Genomic DNA, 19,302 nt, shown 5'->3' with positions numbered 1-19,302 from the left:
CCTTCTCTGCGCACTCTTCCATATTCTCTCTTATCGTTTGTTTTTTCTGGCTTGCCCTTTTCTTCAACCCTCTTCTTCCTCAACTCTTCTATCCAATGCATACCCCAGTGGAGCTTATAAGGCCTCCTTTTCTAAAACTAACAATACATTCCTGTTTTCACTCCCTATCCGCACAGACAACACACAGTAGGATGTGATTTGAAATGTGAAAACCAGGCAGCGAGTCAAAATACCAGTTGGTGAAAATAAAAAAACAACAGGTGGTAAGAGTTGATAGATGAATCCTGTCATATGGTCGAAACATAACATATTGCAGATTAGAAAATCACACATACAGTATACACACGATTCCTTTTGACTGGCTGACATTTAAGGTGAAAAACGTGAAAAAGCAATGTAAAATCATGGTGCACAATTACCTGTCAACTGTCAGAACCAAGAAAAATAACAGCATCAAGAAGACATCAATGTGCTTCAAACTAAGAACTTGACATATCATTTTACATACTCAGACCCCTGATTGACAATCTGAAACCTGTCTCCTTTAAAAAAAACTAAATGGCTTTCCCTTATGATAAAAGGGGAAGATGTATCTCATCCCGGCTTACGGTTTAAGTTTCGAACATGTGGTTGTATTTTGAAACAAAACCAAACAGCAACCAAACTACTAACGTTATTGTGAGTAAATCATCATAGTTTGAATATAATTATATGAATTCAACATCGACCTGTGTGAAATTAATCATACTTAAAAAAAAACACATGTTCCAAAACACAACACGTCAAAAATAAACTGTAATCCAGGATAAAAAAAGTTTCTCTCGTAATTGACAAAGTAATTTTGTTGAACTGTATCGTAACTTTTCAGACGAGTGCCCCCATTTTAGAGCAATTTGTCAGATGTGCCGAGGTGTGAAAGTATACCAGAGTTGCCCTATTCTCTCTAGTTCTTTTTCTTCTCCACTTTTCACACAATTATTTCTGACAATTTAAACCACTGAGGGAAATACCTTGAATACCTTTGATCAAAGAACGTTGAAAAGTGTGCGCCGTAATTCCCATTTGTACCAATCATCTTAAAAACTACAAACCTACTACAGCCTTACAGCATGGTTCTAAACGTGTTATTCCTGCACCACAAATGAGACGCACACAGGTGTGAATTAAGCCTTTATACCTTCTGCTTTGTAGGAATACTCATGGTTTATCTTGGAAAACAGGTGCTATAACCACGTCAACTCTAACATTTCACATGACATAACGTCGGATGAATCATCAAATGTTTAAAACTGAGCATACGTCAAACTGAGTAAAGACAATAATGGATTTCTGTTATTCAGAGAGCACAATGGGGAAAACTGTAAAGTCAGATATTCATCCATGAGAGGTAAAATGCATAATTGCCCAACTTTTTGAACTGTCGAGATAAAATGACTCAGCCCATTACAGCTACAGGGAACCTGATTATAATAATTTGGGTGTACAATGACTCAACACCATACAATGGTCCTTGACAATGGGTTCCTTACTTATGTGATGACGCTCAGGGACTTTTCTTTACTTGGATTTTCACTCTGAAACAGGAAGCATACTATGTAAAAGATCAACCTCTTTACCTTTCTGTAACGCATAAAGAACCATAACTTATTTTCAGACTGCTGTGAATTATTACCTTTTCAAAAATCCGTAGAAAAAATTGAAATCTTGTCCTCTTGCTGACGAACGTATCGAAAATAATCTAGCTTTGCAGATCTTGAACCCTTTGACACGATTACTTTTCTATCGCCTCTGCTCGGCGGTTGCCTCAGTGCAAGTCTACATGAATAGCATCTCCACTCAGTAATTAAAAAGCCTAATTAAAACCAGAGGGATGATGGTCCTCTCAGTCCTGTCTGCCCACTCGGTGCAGAGAGAGGAGGGGGACATTCAGCCGGGAGAAGTCTCATGGCAGAGACGACAGACTGATGATCCGCTGGGACTCTGAGCCGAGGAGGAATGACTGCCTTTGTGTTCACCGTAACAACCTCTTTAAACCCTAACAAACTAATTAACTACTGTAAGTGGGAAACGTCTCCTGCAAGAAAAGGAATCAATCATGCCCAGAGGAGAGCTGCGGTCCCTCATCACTGACAGCACCTCCCGAAGGCCCAATCAGTCAAAACCATGATCTCACATCACGCTCCTCACACTGAGCTGCTGGGTTTGTCGTTCACACACTTCACCGTCTGCAACTTTCAAGAAATACTCAGGGTTGGAATTATTTTCTTTTAACGACAGCAGCAGGTGGATTTTTTTCTGGGCTGTGACAGAAAACTGCAGCAGTTTAAGATGTTTAAGAATGAGGATGTGTGTTTTTGCTTCGAGGGGACTGTGTTACCCAGCATTTCTACAGATTATGAATTAACATGTTGTGCATTTTAATGCTTTTAGGGGTTTTCCTTTCCAATCAGAGCAGACTGGGCTCTGGTTTCAGACAGAGGGTGAAAAGGCAGGCAGTATGAGGAAAATACAGAGCTTTTTGTACATTAAAGCATGGAGACATGTCACAGTAGAGGCACAAAATACAATGTGCAGAAGCAGCAATGTAATGTGGTTTACAGGGAATTACAATGTGCATGGTTTTCTAACTTTTTATTGAAAGCCACAGTCAACCCATCTGCCTCGAACATCTGGGCAGCAGCATCTCTGCTGCTTGCCTAGCAACCTTGCCGTGATGACAAGAGATGGCAAGAAATACCTACGACTCGAGATTGGTTTTCTCATCTAAAGAAGATGAACAAGCATATTTTGTAAAATGATAAACCTTACCTTTTATATATGTGTGGTCCTGTTAGTAGAAATAACTTATTGTTATTGATCTATTAACTTCTTCAATTAAGGAATACTAAAGTCTTATTAAACATGGAGAGTATATTTTGAGGGTTATTTCCATGATGTTATTGTGGCCATTAGTTTCAGGAAGGTTGAATTTGTGTTTCTGGAAATGTCATGTGCATTTACAAAGAATTCTTCAGGGAAGGCAATTAAAACCTCCTTCAGATGCTGCACCGGTTTGGATGAGCAGGCACAATGTTTTGATTAAAAATCTGCAGTAGCAGACAGGAGTGCTTATAATTATTTGTGTATTTATGTGTCTGAGGGTGTGCACACTCATCAATAAAATGAGTCAGCATCCTTAGGGGTTTATTACACTCATCTCAGCGGCTTGGCTTCGATGGTGATTAGGAGAACCTCCCTGAAGCTACTTCCTAGAACACATTGTTTGCGTGTGTGTGTGTGTGTGTGTGTGTATATATCTGTGTGTGTGTGTGTTTGTTTGTCCATCTAGAGACAACAGGTTTGTTTGTGCCAGTAACACTATTAAATCTCTGTGTAACATTTCTTCCACTTTCACTAATCTGTTCAATATTTTATATTTAATATTCCATATGTCATAAATGTATGTATATATATATATTTGTATATATAATATCTAATAATAATAATTCTTGTTTATTTCTAGTTTTGTTTTATTGGCCTAGCCTTGTCTTTTATGCTGCTGCTGCAACAAAAACAATTTCCCAAATTGGGATCAATAAAGTACCATCTCATCTTATCTTATCTTATCTTATCTTATTAAGTGTGACTGGCACCTAAATGTGGAAAAAGACAACAATATAATAGGATGGATAATGCAAATAACTGGGAGCATCAAATGCATTTCTTTGTAATCTACCTGCTCCTTTATGTGGAGAAAGGTCACATCAGCTCTCTGAAACACCTTGGACAGCATTGCTATGTGGGGCAGCACATCTGCCTGAAGGTAGAGGGCAGCCACAAAGCGGTATGTGGCACAGAAGGTGTATAGACCTTTGGCCACTTGTGCTCGCTTCTTCCGCCAGAGCAGCCAGCACAGCTGGAAGGTTCCTCTGGAGGTTTTGAATGGCTAGGTCCTGCGATAGCCACCTTGTATCTTTCACCTCCAAACAACAAGTAGAAACACTGGTAAGTATAAAATAAATAATATGACCACAATAGTATTATGAAAATTGGTGAAAACACACCTTAACTTTCAAGTCGTTCAGTCCAAGAGTGGTAGCGGCAGCTCTGATTGTGGCTGACCTATTTGCACTATGTCTGAAGAATAGTTGCAGTTCCTGCAGCTGGCTCCTGAAGTTTGCCATATATCTGACAGCATATGAGGCATCTTGGCATGCCAGTGCTAGTCTGTGAGCAGCACACGCTACAGAAACCAGCTTTGGAAAACTGTCTGTGAGCTGCTTTGCCACTCCATTCACACGGCCTAAGTTTAAGAAGTACATTTAGTGTTGAGGGTGTCATTTTGTTTCCTTTAATAACAGCTGACAATAGGCGCGTTCACACCAAGTACTTTTCCCACAATAGTTCATGAGAACTTTAGTTCATGAGAACTCTTTTAGTTCTGATGAACTAAAGCAGATCGTGTTCACACCAAAATGAGTTCCTGGGTGTGGATTAGGCAAATGAGCCGCTGACGTCACTTCTTCTTCTTCTGCTTTGGGTTTACTGGCAGGCCGCAAACAACTTCACGGCGAGTACAGTAGGTGGCGGTATGCACCTTAAAGTTGCAATCCGCCAAAAAAACCGAGAGAAGAAGAAGAAGAAAAACCTCCCGCGTATACTGCCACGCCCACCTGCTGTATATGAGGCGTCTGTTTTACCTTCCGACCTCAGACATGAGCTTCGTCTGAGTTATTTAAGCAAACACAAATACAGATCATCGACCAGTCAAATGCAATAGCAATGCTGATTCGGAGTAGACGGCGGTTAAGAAGGATTGACAAAAGGATTGGACGACGACATGCACGCGCTATGGATTGCGTAACCTGTGTGAAATGAATAAACTGTGCCAGGTGTGTCGTATGCACACTAAATAGGCTCAGCAGTTAACACACCTTTATTATATATCCTCCTGAGAGCAACTGCATCCGTCTGCCATGAACCCTACAGAAACCTACGTGTTAGTTTTGGCCCATAGTGGCCTCCATTTGTGTCGTGTAAAATGGGGGAAATCAAAAGTTAGGAAATCCCCATGTCATGTTCATAAAAACATTTAGTTTTAGGTCAAATAATTATTACACTGCTCTGAAACTCACTACACTAACTCCTAAGATGTTCCCTTACTATAATGAATTAAAAATATTGAACTCACAACACTGGTAATAACAAACATAACCATTTATCTTTCTATAAATAAATAGTGGTTGTGTTGATGGACGCCATTTTGAAATACAATGAAATTATCTTTTTGAATAAATAAAGCTTCGCCAGTTTATAACCGATGAAACATGATGGTATCAGAATAATCACTTACATGTGATGTATAGGATGCTACACAGGTCACTGTAAAGATAAAGTGTCAGAGGAGAAATAAGCAAGCTTAGTTACATGAAATGTAATGAAAAATGTAAGATACAGGCTCTGTTTAATCGCCATGTAGGTTCTCTTTTATTGCACACTCAAGACAATATCAATAACAGCATCACACTGTCCCAGGTGTGTCGTATGCATGTAAATAGAAGTTAACATTTTCAATATAAAATAAAGTGTCAGTAGTATCAAAACATATATATATATATATATATATATATATATATATATATATAATAACAATAGGTAGGCTCAGCAGCAGACACACCTTAGTGCAAAGTGAAGTGTCAGTATTAATAACAGTGGCATATATATAATCACAATAATACAAAATTAACTGTCCCAGGTGTAGGCAATTTGGGGGGAAGTGTCTTGCCCAGGGACACAACGACATGCTGACTGCAGTGGGGTTCCGAACACCAACGCACCAGACCACTGCACAACACGCCTCCCAACAAGTCATTGTACAGTTTATCAACGAAGACAAGTTTTTCTTTATTTTTTTATTGAAGGCCTGTTGGATTTAATCAGCTCGCTTAGCACTGCCAGAAGCCCAGCCTGAAAGGTATTTTGTTGCTCCACCTGGCGCGCCGACACCTCCACCTGGCACGCCGCCGAGTCAGCATGGCGCGGCATCACCATGAGCAGCTGGTCGTCTGATTCCAGAGCCTTGTGTGAATGCAGCAGCCGTTCGTCGTGCATCTCCTTGGCACGCAGGTCCTCATTCTCCTTGCTGACCATGGCACGGCGGTCCATCGCCATGATGGTGTCAAGGAAGCTGTCATCCCGTGCCCGCTTTCCTAAGGAGAAATAAGCAAGATACAAGATCAGTTTAATCGCCTAGTAGGTTGTCAACAGAGACAACATTGGACATGGTGCAGGCAGGGACAGTGTACAAAATGCAGGTGTAAAGTAGAAGATAAGATAGGATCAAATAATATCAAATAAAAAATAAATATCAAAGTGCCCTTATTTATTGTTTTGTGCTTAATGTATGCTTGAACTTTGTTTTATAGGGATTAGTGGACATCAGTTAGATGCGTAACCTTCTTTCAAGGCCAGAGTAGTTAGAGTGTAAGTGGATTGACATCTAACATAACATGGCTGAGTACAATTATAACAATCAATAGAAAAAAGGAAAAATAAATTGAATTTCAATTACATTTTTACTTAAATGTGCAAAATATTAGAACATCAGTCTTTGTGGCATGCAGGTAATCAACTGTTTAAGCTTTTACCATTAACATGTAGAATGAATGTTGCAAATGACTCATGAAATTATAGCAACTACAATGTATTGTTAGAGGTAGCATTATGTCCAGCTAGCATGCTAATTGCTAACGTTATATTATCGTTTTATCCCGGAGGGGAAAGCTAATTAGTTTCCAATCCAGAGAGAAACACCTCGCCTGAAACACACGATTAGTGCCATGAGTTAGTGAAGCAAATTACAGAACATTGCACACTTATTCACAAGTCAAAACGTTTTCATAGCGGGCGCGGCTGAGAATAGCTAGCTAGCTAGATGTTGTTAGCCAGCTTGGAGCTATGATAGCCAGTTCAGCTAGCATGGCTAGCTCGATCTACTGAGCAAACAAAAGTACATCTAAGACCAGTATTGTGCAGATTAAAACAGTGCAGTGCATGTAGTTGATTTTACCTTTGTCGTCGTCCCGGCATGACTTTGTGCTGTGGACGGTTCCCAGGTCGGCTAACTTTGAACAACATTCCTACATTTTGCAGTAGAAGCTTCTGGATCGAGTCCTCCGAGTAAATCGCCAGAAGCGCCGACACATCCTCATCACTCCACCGCTCCGAGGATTTATTTAGTGTTGCTATAATAACTGCTTTCACAAAAGTAATCTCTTCGTTGGTGGCTGCGGCGCTGAGCTTTTAATGAGCAAATACAATGGCGGCCTTAAAAAAAAATTCACATACTCACGGGGCGTGGTTTGCATTCCGCACAGCCAATCACACGTATGAACTTTTTTCTCCCACGTAAGTCCCTGCTCTCGAGCAGGGACTGAAAACGGCGTAAAAATGGTTCTGATTAATTAATTTAGTTCCTGGGGCTTTTTGATGTGAACGCAAATATATCGTATATCTGATGAACTATTGTGGGAAAAGTACTCCGGTGTGAACGCGCTAAATACAAATTTCACACAATCCATTAGATTTAACATTAAACTCCTTACCCGTCATCACCACTGCACCGTCTGTCCCGAGTCCGTAGAGCCTGTCTACCGGGAGCTCCTTCTTCAACCTGGTCTCACCAGAATGCGTGACTCCACCACGACTCCTTAACACCGCAGTACGTGGTGGATTCACGCACTCTGCTACATTTACGTGTCGGCACCACGCAAACAACCCCAATGTAAAGTGAATGAGGCTCCTTTGTCGTGGTGCACACACACAGATTTCTACAACGTCCCACAGTGAGCTTTTATTCTATAAAACGTTAAATTAGTTAGTTTTTAAGGAAGGCCTCATCAACGTTTCATGTCGTTTCATCAACCTCTAGGCTGATTGCTTGAGATGACCTTATCTCTTCCAAAATAGGCAACTCTACTATATGTGCAAGGATCTCCAGCATATCATCCACTATTCTGTGTGATTGGTAATTGTTTCTTTGATCCACCTGAGAAAAGGAGATCTTTTAGCATTTAGCTGGGTAAAGTTCTTAGTTTCACAAGCATCAATTTGTAATAGGTTTTCAAAGTAATCACAACCCAAAAAAAACACTCCTTTTTAAATAAAAAAAGATCTTGTAGTTGCAATGATATAAACTAATACTTCCGTCATTTCCAACCGGTGCCTGAGCGAGGGCCAGGGTCCACTTGAAAAAATAAAGATTTCTTCTAGTAGAATAGTTAATGTATCCATTTAATAACCTCAAATGTGCATCTAATTAAAAAAGTCACGTCCTTCAAAATTATACAACAATAACATGCAACAAAGGTAGTCAACCTGTGAAATCACACACACACACACACACACACACACACACACACACACACACACACACACACACACACACACACACACACACACACACACACACACACACACACACACACACACACACACACACACACACACACACTATATATGGCCCCTTGCCTCGTTTTATTACAGTTTTGTAAGTCAAAGTCTCTATGCTGTCTGTTAATGTTTGACTTGAGTTGCTCCAGGTTGTTGGTTCCAAAGTTCAGATGTGCTCTGTGATTGTATTTCAGCTGAAGATGAATTCACAGAGTTAGACTGTATGTGAATCAGTAGAGCTGTGGAAACATCCTGCCTGGATTTAAACATTTGTTCTGTCTCTGCTTGGTTTCCTGCTTGGAGCTGCTGATTCATCTCACCTTCACTCTGCTTGATGCAGATCATCTTCAGCATCAGAAGGTAACGTAAGAACAGTTTTCATCATGTGTGTCAGCCGCTGTTAAACAGAGAACAGTAGAGATGATGCTGTACTGATGTGTTGTGTTCACTGCATTGGTGGAGGCATCAACAACAGTTTAGTTTAGATGAAGCTGAAACTCAGCCTGTTGGTACGTCACACTAAGTGAGCAGAACATAGATACAGCTTGATGAGATCAATACCACAGAGCTGCAGGAAATGTCGACTTTAGTTCAGATGACTTTAGGATTACAGTTTTTAGCTAGTTCTATTGACTTGGTCAGGTTTGGTGGCCAAAATCCAAACGTTTGTCTTGTAACTCGATACTTCAAAAGTTATTGTTCTTGGCCACATGTAGAGCTTGGGGATGGGAAGCAGTGTCAGACTCGCAGTACAAAATCCACTGGACGTTTCGGTTGCTTTTCAACGTTTTATTTCCAGCAAAAAACAAAACAAAATACGAAAACAATATTTAACGTAAATTTAAACAGAAGATCCTAGTAATCCGTCTTTTACTAAACATACTGTAAGGCTTCGTCTGCGTGTCAATGACGGTATTGCTGCTGCCTGCTGCCCTCCGTCACACACCGCACCTCCAACTTAAAGCTTTAGCCCCGCCCCCTTCACCTGAGCAAAGCGCACCTCTCACTGACACAGAAACATTTATTAATAAAGGTTCCAGATAAATCAAAACAAAATAATCTTAAATGCGGCGTCTGCAGTTACAATTACTTTAGGGTCATTAGGGTTAGGGTTGCAAATTAGGGTAGTTATGATGACTAGGGTTAGGGTTTAGGCTAGATCTGATGACTTTGTTTTCACCTCATTCTGTGGTTGATTTTGAGCCTCTACTTTGTGCTGCTGTTGTCGTTATGGGTCTAATGTTGTGTCTCCAAGATTTACATTTGCTATAGAGAAGCAGATATATTAGAAACAGCTGCACAATAAATGTATTCCTGTACATCACCACCATGACACAACAGGAGCACATATTGTAGAACTCTCCTGACAAACACAGTTTTCACACAGGTTGGATTTACTACAGGACTGTTGGTATTTTTCTGTCTCTCTGTATGTTGTCAGTCGCAGCCACACTATATCTTGTTTCCACGAATTGTCATTAGTTAAACGGGTTGTATCCGCATTTTTCTCTTGCGTATAGCCCTTTTTGCCACACGAGGCCGTAACTAAACGATAGAAACGGACCCCGCAAACGATAACGGGTCCAAAGGTGGATAGATCTGGGAACGGAGCGCTCTGGGGGGTCATACGGCTCTGTGTGATCGCCTCTATACGATCATTTTGTGATAATGATGACGCAATAGCCCTGCCTCCCCCCACCTCTGCTGCTCACCCCCGCAAAAGTAAACTGCACACTGAATTCAGATTATTTATCTTTATCTCGATATGGACATAAACGCGAGTGAAGTCTAATCTGACAGGACGGAGACACACAGCTCCACGCAGCTCCTGTGTGTGCTGCATCACAGCGGGAGGAGCAAAACACACACTTCAAGTCAGATCATCACCCTTAGCTATTTTAATTAGCCTACCTCTCAAACTACCTAAACTAGTTATAAATATGTTTATTTGTTACTGTCGGCCGGGTCACTCATTACTGGATCAGCTGCTGCATGAGACAGACACTGACGCTGTCAGAAGAGAGGAAAAAGAGAGGACAGGCTCCGTGTATTTTATTATTATATATAGTCGTTATTCATTTGTTTTAAAGCTTAATAAGTAACAAACTACTTGATCTGAGAGTAATTTTTCTTCACAACATCATTTAACTAGGCTGAGAGCTGCAGCTACACAAACTGTTCCAATCAATAACTTTCATCATATTTAGATATATAATATTATAACATAGAATAACAGATACATTATATAAACTTCAACATGAGCAATTTTAATCAAACTGTAAATTCAGTTTCTGGAATATCTTCATCGGCCTGCATGTTGTGTGTATTAAGATTTTACTTTACACTCTCTTATTGTTGCACTATATTATGAATATGTAATGTTATTAATGTGAAGGCTCTACTAATGTATCCCTAAAATCACTCAAAGCTCTGAACCAACATCTTTAATTCACAACCCTGGTTAGAGGGCAGAATTCAGATGAAGGTCAAAGAGATAAGATAAAATACGCCACGACTGCAGCAACTATAAAAGATAAACACATCAAATATAAACACATGATGCATCGATGTTAACCAAGAATCATAGTCCAAGCTCAATTTGATGGCCATGTGTAATAAATCGTTGTCCTCAGTGCCCTCTGCCTTACACAAGGAACACACACCCTCAGACAATAAACACTACATACAATACAAATACAACATACAATATAAAGTACAAACAATATGCAAAATCAGCCTGATCTTCTAAAAAATGATATCCCCATATACCAAAGTGAACTGTTTCCGTAGATTACATCTTATTTTGATTTCCAATCAGTCAGTGAAAGGGTTGGGGTTAGCTTTGTAGATCATTGTTGTAATACAAGTCTTTAACTGCATTTATATAACAAACGTGCATAAAACAAGACAAACCATGATCTTTTTTCCAAACATAATGCAACGTATTACAGGTTTTCTGTAATACGTTGTGACACAAATATATTTAGGGGTAACTGAGTCTCTGTGTGGGCCTGGGGCTGAGGGACACATGTTGGCCTGATCAGATCCTGTTGAGGCTCCATCAAGGTTCCTGTCAGCCCGAATATCTGAGAGGAGAAGCACTGATGTGTCCTGTGATGTGAAGCTTGTTGTAATGAATAACCACGTTGTTGTGATTGTGTGAAGGTGGAGGCTCTGCTATGGATCAGTGTGAGGACCGAGAGGAGGGAGACCGCCCCTCTAAAAGGTCTCTGTGTGGGGAACATGACCACCAGACCAAAGCTCAGAGGTGAGATCTCCAACTGTCCATGACTCTTCTCCATATCACAGCTCAGCACTCATTATTCACACTCAAAGCGTTAGCCTGTTTAAAATGTGAGTTTGATCATAAGTCCAATAAAAAGAAGAGCACAAAGATGAATTATTCTCTATTTGTATCAGGATCCAGCAGCAGAGTCCTGATCCCAGCTGTGAGTCCATGAAGAGTGACTTTTCTATGGAGTCTCCTCCTTACTTTAAAGCTGGACAAAGTGCTGATGAAAGGTAAGAATTTCAAACTGGACTCTGTTACTATCTGACTCTATTTGGAGAAGAGTACATCCTGCTCCAGCCTCCAACGTACCTCTCTAGGCAGCGAGCTGTTAATGGCATGAAGGGCGGCGTGAGGTGTCTGGTGGTTTTATTACTCTGTTCTTTATCAGGATTAGCATCCAGCAGCAGAGACCTGGACCCAGCTGTGAGTCCATGAAGAGTGACTTTTCTATGGAGTCTCCTCCTTACTTTAAAGCTGGACAAAGTGCTGATGAAAGGTAAGAATTTAAAACTGGACTCTGTTACCATCTGACTCTCTTTGGATAAGGCACCACAGATTGGTTCAAATCAGGCCCCAGATAATAATGGGGCTTTCTGTTCCTTGCACCATCAGCTGCTGTGAGGCTTTTGATGGTCGGACGCTTTCAGGCCTCAGTAATGTTGGTGTTTTTATAACCCACCCCCTCCCCGCTGATCCATAGTTACCCTGTTATTCTGTCTTCATCTCAGAACACCTTCAGTCAGCTGTGTGCAGATTAGAGTCTTTAAATGTTCTTGATGTTTTCTCCACAGAGTTCTGCAGGAGTTCTCAGAGGTTCCCAGTGATCAGTCTGCCCCGAAGCATCACACAGACCTGGACTCCATATTTATGGTGTGTACAAATATACATTTACTATGAACTACAGATGAACTACCATTCAGGTCCTGACAGTGTCCGTGCTGCTCTGTTTAGACCAGCAGGCCTTCAGACGGACAGATAATCACATGTTGTGTTCTTTAAATGAACTGTTGTTGCGTCGGGGGACCTGTATCAATCTCTGACTATTAATCAGACCTACTGATTGACATATCAGAAGCTATTGAGTCTATGCAAGTTTACCACCAGGCTCAGATTCACCTCTGAAAGGTCTCACCTCTACTAACTTCTGGAGAACCAGGTTCAATGAACTGCTGATTGAAGGCAGACGACTAAATCTGTTTAAGAGATCCCAGAGGATTCTGTAGTGAGGTGTGGCCCTAGCTAAGTGTGAGTGTGGCAGTCGTGCAATCCAAGAGGGTGGGATGATTATAGAAAAAAGAGGATATCAAGATTTGCGTTGGGTGTTCTTTGTTCAATAAAGTCTGCCTTGCTGCACATTATCCCTAACATAATAACTTTAGTTTTAACGTTATTCATCTGATCAATGTTCATCAATCTGTTCCAGCTGCTGGAGGAGAAGATCGCCACTTTTGTGAAGAACGAGAAGATCCAGAAGGCTCTGAGTTCAGATTACCCAGAAGGCTTAGAGAGTCAGAGTGAGGAAGAGGAGGTGTTGGACGGTGAGAATGAAGAGCAGAGGAGCAGCAGAAAGGCATTTCTGAACATCACACTGCACTTCCTGAGGAGCATGAAGCAGGAGGAGCTGGCTGACCGTCTGCAGAGCAGTAAGAGGGTTTAACACATTTAACATGATGGAGAGGAGATGGAGGAACATGGAGAAGTTTACATTTACAAACTCTGCTGTTAATATGCTGCACACATCTGCACCAGTGTGTCCTCTGAGGAGCTGATTCAAACTATACAGCCACACTTAAATGTTCAGAGTCTCAGTGTTTCTGCAGGATCCACTCACTGATTCCACTTGTTGTTTGTTCATTCAGGAACTCCTGCTGCAGTGTGCAGTCAACTTAAATCCACCCTGAAGGAGAAGTTCCAGTGTGTGTTTGAGGGCATTGCTAAAGCAGGAAACCCAATCCTTCTGAACCAGATCTACACATAGCTCTACATCACAGAGGGGGGGTCTGCAGAGGTCAATGATGAACATGAGGTCAGACAGATTGAACCAGCATCCAGGAAACCAGACAGACCAGAAACAACCATCAGACAAGAAGACCTCTTTAAAGCCTCACCTGGAAGAGGTGCACCAATCAGAGCAGTGATGACAAAGGGAGTGGCTGACATTGGGAAAACATTCTTAACACAGAAGTTCACTCTGGACTGGGCTGAAGGCAAAGCCCACCAGGACATCCAGTTCATATTTCCATTCACTTTCAGAGAGCTGAATGTGGTGAGAGAGAACAAGTACAGCTTGGTGGAACTTGTTCATCACTTCTTCTCTGAAACCAGAGAAGCAGGAATCTGCAGGTTTGATCAGTTCTCGGTCGTGTTCATCTTTGACGGTCTGGATGAGTGTCGACTTCCTCTGGACTTCCACAACACTGAGGTCCTGACTGATGTCACAGAGTCCACCTCAGTGGATGTGCTGCTGACAAACCTCATGAGGGGGAAGCTGCTTCCCTCTGCTCGCCTCTGGATAACCACACGACCTGCAGCAGCCAATCAGATCCCTCCTGAGTGTGTGGACATGGTGACAGAGGTCCGAGGGTTCACTGACCCACAGAAGGAGGAGTACTTCAGGAAGAGATTCAGAGATCAGAAGCAGGCCGGCACCATCATCTCTCACATCAAGACCTCACGAAGCCTCCACATCATGTGCCACATCCCAGTCTTCTGCTGGATCTCCGCTTCAGTTCTGGAGAACAAACCAGAGAGGGAGGAGAGCTGCCCAAGACCCTGACTGAGATGTACATCCACTTCCTGGTGGTTCAGTCCAAAGTGAAGAACATCAAGTATCATGGAGGAGCTGAGACAGATCAACACTGGAGTCCAGAGAGCAGGAAGATGATGGAGTCTCTGGGAAAACTGGCTTTTGAGCAGCTGCAGAAAGGCAACCTGATCTTCTATGAGTCCGACCTGACAGAGTGTGGCATCGATATCAGAGCAGCCTCAGTGTACTCAGGAGTGTTCACACAGGTCTTTAGAGAGGAGAGAGGACTGTACCAGGACAAGGTGTTCTGCTTCGTCCATCTGAGCGTTCAGGAGTTTCTGGCTGCTCTTCATGTCCATCTGACCTTCATCAACTCTGGGCTCAACCTGCTGAAAGAAGAACCATCAACCTCCCAGAAGTCTGAAGTCAAACCTGAACTAACACATCTGTACCAGAGTGCTGTGGACCAGGCCTTACAGAGTCTAAACGGACACCTGGACCTGTTCCTCCGCTTCCTCCTGGGTCTTTCACTGCAGACCAATCAGAAACTGCTACGAGGCCTGCTGACACAGACAGGAAGTGACTCAGAGACTGAAGAGGAAACAGCCCAGTACATCAAGATGAAGATAGAAGAGGCTCCCTCTGCAGAGAGAAGCATCAACCTGTTCCACTGTCTGAATGAACTCAATGATCGTTCTCTAGTGAAGCAGATCCAACAGTCCCTGAGATCAGGATGTCTCGCTGAAGAGAATCTCTCTCCTTCTCTGTGGTCAGCTCTGGCCTTCATCTTACTGTCATCAGGAGAAGATCTGGACGTGTTTGACCTGAAGAAATACTCTGCTTCAGAGGAAGCTCTTCTCAGGCTGCTGCCAGTGGTCAAAGCCTCCAACAAAGCTCTGTACGTGAACACATAACTATCCAGATTAAATGTATTTATTATTTAATCAGAAAATGATAAATGTGTATAATTGATTTCTACTGAATTACTGATTCCTCTCCAGACTGAGTGGCTGTAACCTGTCAGAGAGAAGCTGTGAAGCTCTGTCCTCAGTCCTCAGCTCCCAGTCCTCTAGTCTGAGAGAGCTGGACCTGAGTAACAACGACCTGCAGGATTCAGGAGTGAAGCTGCTGTCTGCTGGACTGGAGAGTCCACACTGTGAACTGGAGACTCTCAGGTTAGTGAAAAGCTGTTAACAAATGTTGACCCTCTGAACTCCTAATTACTTAATATTTGAACTATAGGATGGACCTTTAATTTAATTATTTTAGTGTTTGTACATTGTCAGAGAGAAGTTGTGAAGCTCTGTCCTCTGTCCTCAGTCCTCAGCTCCTGGTCCTCTAGAGCTGGACCTGAGGAACAAGTCAAATGTTGAAGTTTTCTTATCATCCAGTATTAAACGTGGCAGCAATGTTATACTGAAGTTGTTTGCTAATTTAGTAACTTTGATCATATTAGTCTGGATTTAAACTTGTTTGTGGTCCAAAGAGAATAATACATAGGTTCGGTTGTGATGTCGGTTCAACTAATTGCCATTTAATCCCATTGGTTAAAATGGTGACTGTAAAAAGCATTTTGATCTATTAGGCTATAGAAATGTTACTGCAGACCTGCAGATCTGATGATACCACCACATAGTTGGTCATCACTATTTGGTTGAAGGTTTTCAGCAACAAAAGACGAAGATGATCCACTGTGTGTGTGTGTGTGTGTGTGTATGTGTATGTGTATATGTGTGTGTGTGTGTGTGTGTGTGTGTGTGTGTGTGTGTGTGTGTGTGTGTGTGTGTGTGTGTGTGTGTGTGTGTGTGTGTGTGTAGTGTGTGTGTGTGTGTGTGTAGTCTGTCAGGCTGTCTGGTCACAGAGGAAGGCTGTGTTTCTCTGGCTTCAGCTCTGAGCTCCAACCCCTCCCATCTGCGAGAGCTGGACCTGAGCTACAATCATCCAGGAGACTCAGGAGAGAAGCTGCTGTCTGCTGGACTGGAGACACTCAGGTACAGACAGACAGACAGACAGACAGACAGACAGACAGACAGACAGACAGACAGACAGTGTCTCTGTCACTAACTGAGGGGCTTCCTGTTTGACTGGAGACACTTGGGTATGGACAGACAGACAGACAGACAGACAGACAGACTGTGTCTCTGTCACTGACTGAGGGACTCAGCTTCCTGTTTAATGGTGGATATGAGTGAAGGTGTATGAAGTTGATTCTGACTGTGTTTCTTCCCGCAGGATGGACCATGGTGGACTGCAGTGGTTGAAACCTGGTCTGAGGAAGTGTGAGTGTGTTTTCAGTTTGATTCCTCAGAGCTGCACATGTTACACTGCACATGAGATCCACAAACACACTGTGAACTGGAGACTCTCAGGTTAGTGAAAAGCTGTTAACAAATGTTGACCCTCTGAACTCCTAATTACTTAATATTTGAACTATAGGATGGACCTTTAATTTAATTATTTTAGTGTTTGTACATTGTCAGAGAGAAGTTGTGAAGCTCTGTCCTCTGTCCTCAGTCCTCAGCTCCTGGTCCTCTAGAGCTGGACCTGAGGAACAAGTCAAATGTTGAGGTTTTCTTATCATCCAGTATTAAACGTGGCAGCAATGTTATACTGAAGTTGTTTGCTAATTTAGTAACTTTGATCATATTAGTCTGGATTTAAACTTGTTTGTGGTCCAAAGAGAATAATACATAGGTTCGGTTGTGATGTCGGTTCAACTAATTGCCATTTAATCCCATTGGTTAAAATGGTGACTGTAAAAAGCATTTTGATCTATTAGGCTATAGAAATGTTACTGCAGACCTGCAGATCTGATGATACCACCACATAGTTAGTCATCACTATTTGGTTGAAGGTTTTCAGCAACAAAAGACGAAGATGATCCACTGTATGTGTGTGTGTGTGTGTGTATGTGTATGTGTATATGTGTATATGTGTGTATGTGTGTGTGTGTGTGTGTGTGTGTGTGTGTGTAGTGTGTGTGTGTGTAGTCTGTCAGGCTGTCTGGTCACAGAGGAAGGCTGTGTTTCTCTGGCTTCAGCTCTGAGCTCCAACCCCTCCCATCTGCGAGAGCTGGACCTGAGCTACAATCATCCAGGAGACTCAGGAGAGAAGCTGCTGTCTGCTGGACTGGAGACACTCAGGTACAGACAGACAGACAGACAGACAGACAGACAGACAGACAGACAGTGTCTCTGTCACTAACTGAGGGGCTTCCTGTTTGACTGGAGACACTCGGGTATGGACAGACAGACAGACAGACAGACAGACAGACAGACAGACTGTGTCTCTGTCACTGACTGAGGGACTCAGCTTCCTGTTTAATGGTGGATATGAGTGAAGGTGTATGAAGTTGATTCTGACTGTGTTTCTTCCCGCAGGATGGACCATGGTGGACTGCAGTGGTTGAAACCTGGTCTGAGGAAGTGTGAGTGTGTTTTCAGTTTGATTCCTCAGAGCTGCACATGTTACACTGCACATGAGATCCACAAACACAACAAAGTGAACACGGAACCAACAGAACCAACAGATACACATGTCTTAACTTCTTCTCATCCTCTCTCTCTCTCTGATCCTCCCTGTTCTCTCCATCAGATGCCTGTGAACTGGAGCTGGACACAAACACAGCAGAGAGGAAACTCAAACTGTCTGAAGACAACAGGAGGGTGACACATATGACGAAGCAGCCATATCCTGATCATCCAGAGAGGTTTGAGTACTGGGGTCAGCTGATGTGTAGAGAAGCTCTGACTGGTCGCTGTTACTGGGAGGTCGAGTGGAGAACACAGGTTTCTATAGCAGTGACTTACAGAGGAATCAGCCGGAGAGGAAAGAGTGATGACAGTGTTTTTGGAAGGAATGATCAGTCCTGGAGACTGGACTGCTCTAATGTTACTTACTATGTCTGGCACAATAACAGAGTAACAAACATCCCCCCCACCTTCTCCTCCTCCTCCCTGTACTCACCCCCCCCCCCCCCCCCCTCTGGTAGAGTAGCAGTGTATCTGGATCATCCTGCTGGCTCTCTCTCCTTCTACAGAGTCTCCTCTGACACACTGATCCACCTCCACACCTGCAGAACCACATTCACTGAACCTCTCTATGCTGGGTTTGGGTTCTGGCCTGATGGTTCCTCAGCGTCTCTGGTTCCTCTGCAGGTCTGAGAGTCTCTCCTCAGTGTCTCTGGTTCCTCTGCAGGTCTGAGAGTCTCTCCTCAGTGTCTCTGGTTCCTCTGCAGGTCTGAGAGTCTCTCCTCAGTGTCTCTGGTTCCTCTGCAGGTCTGAGAGTCTCTCCTCAGTGTCTCTGGTTCCTCTGCAGGTCTGAGAGTCTCTCCTGACGACAGAAACTGCACTGCAGACTGACTGTAATATCTGGAATAATACTGTAATGTTCTAAATGTCAAACTGTGATCTGTTTCTTCCAATGTTTCTAAATATTGTTGAATAAAAGACTCTCTTTTTATTCTGAGGCTGAGCTTTAGTTTATTGATCACTTTGATCACTAATGGTGTGTTCACCAGGCAGCGACGTTTAACTCTTTAAACTACGGACCGGCTAATCAAGTCCCTGCTTTATTTATGTCTCTCTGACCTTATGGGCCACCATATACATCGAGAGAGAGAGAGAGATTTGTTTTTTAATTTTAAAAAACACTTTTATTTTGATTTTCAACAAACAATGAACTTATCTACCTAGAGACATTGAGAGAAGAAACACAGCTGTAGTGAAACACCACCGGTTTAAAAACTCTTCCATACTTCTCATCAGACAGTGAAATCTAAAATCTACACTCACTCGTGCCTTCACCAAAGATAAAAACATGTTAGTGAGTTGCT

General features: G+C 42.4%; 1 pseudogene; it reads left to right on the top strand.

Annotated features, from left to right (window-relative positions):
• Positions 1–8,639: 8,639 nt before the first annotated feature.
• LOC117499742 lies at positions 8,640–18,929 on the top strand (annotated as a pseudogene).
• The last annotated feature ends 373 nt before the right edge of the window (positions 18,930–19,302 follow it).

This window comes from Trematomus bernacchii, unplaced genomic scaffold (assembly GCF_902827165.1).
Source record: "Trematomus bernacchii unplaced genomic scaffold, fTreBer1.1, whole genome shotgun sequence".
NCBI classification, from domain to species: domain Eukaryota; kingdom Metazoa; phylum Chordata; class Actinopteri; order Perciformes; family Nototheniidae; genus Trematomus; species Trematomus bernacchii.
Note: the sequence above shows the minus strand (reverse complement) of the source record. Positions and strands in the feature narration are given on the sequence as shown.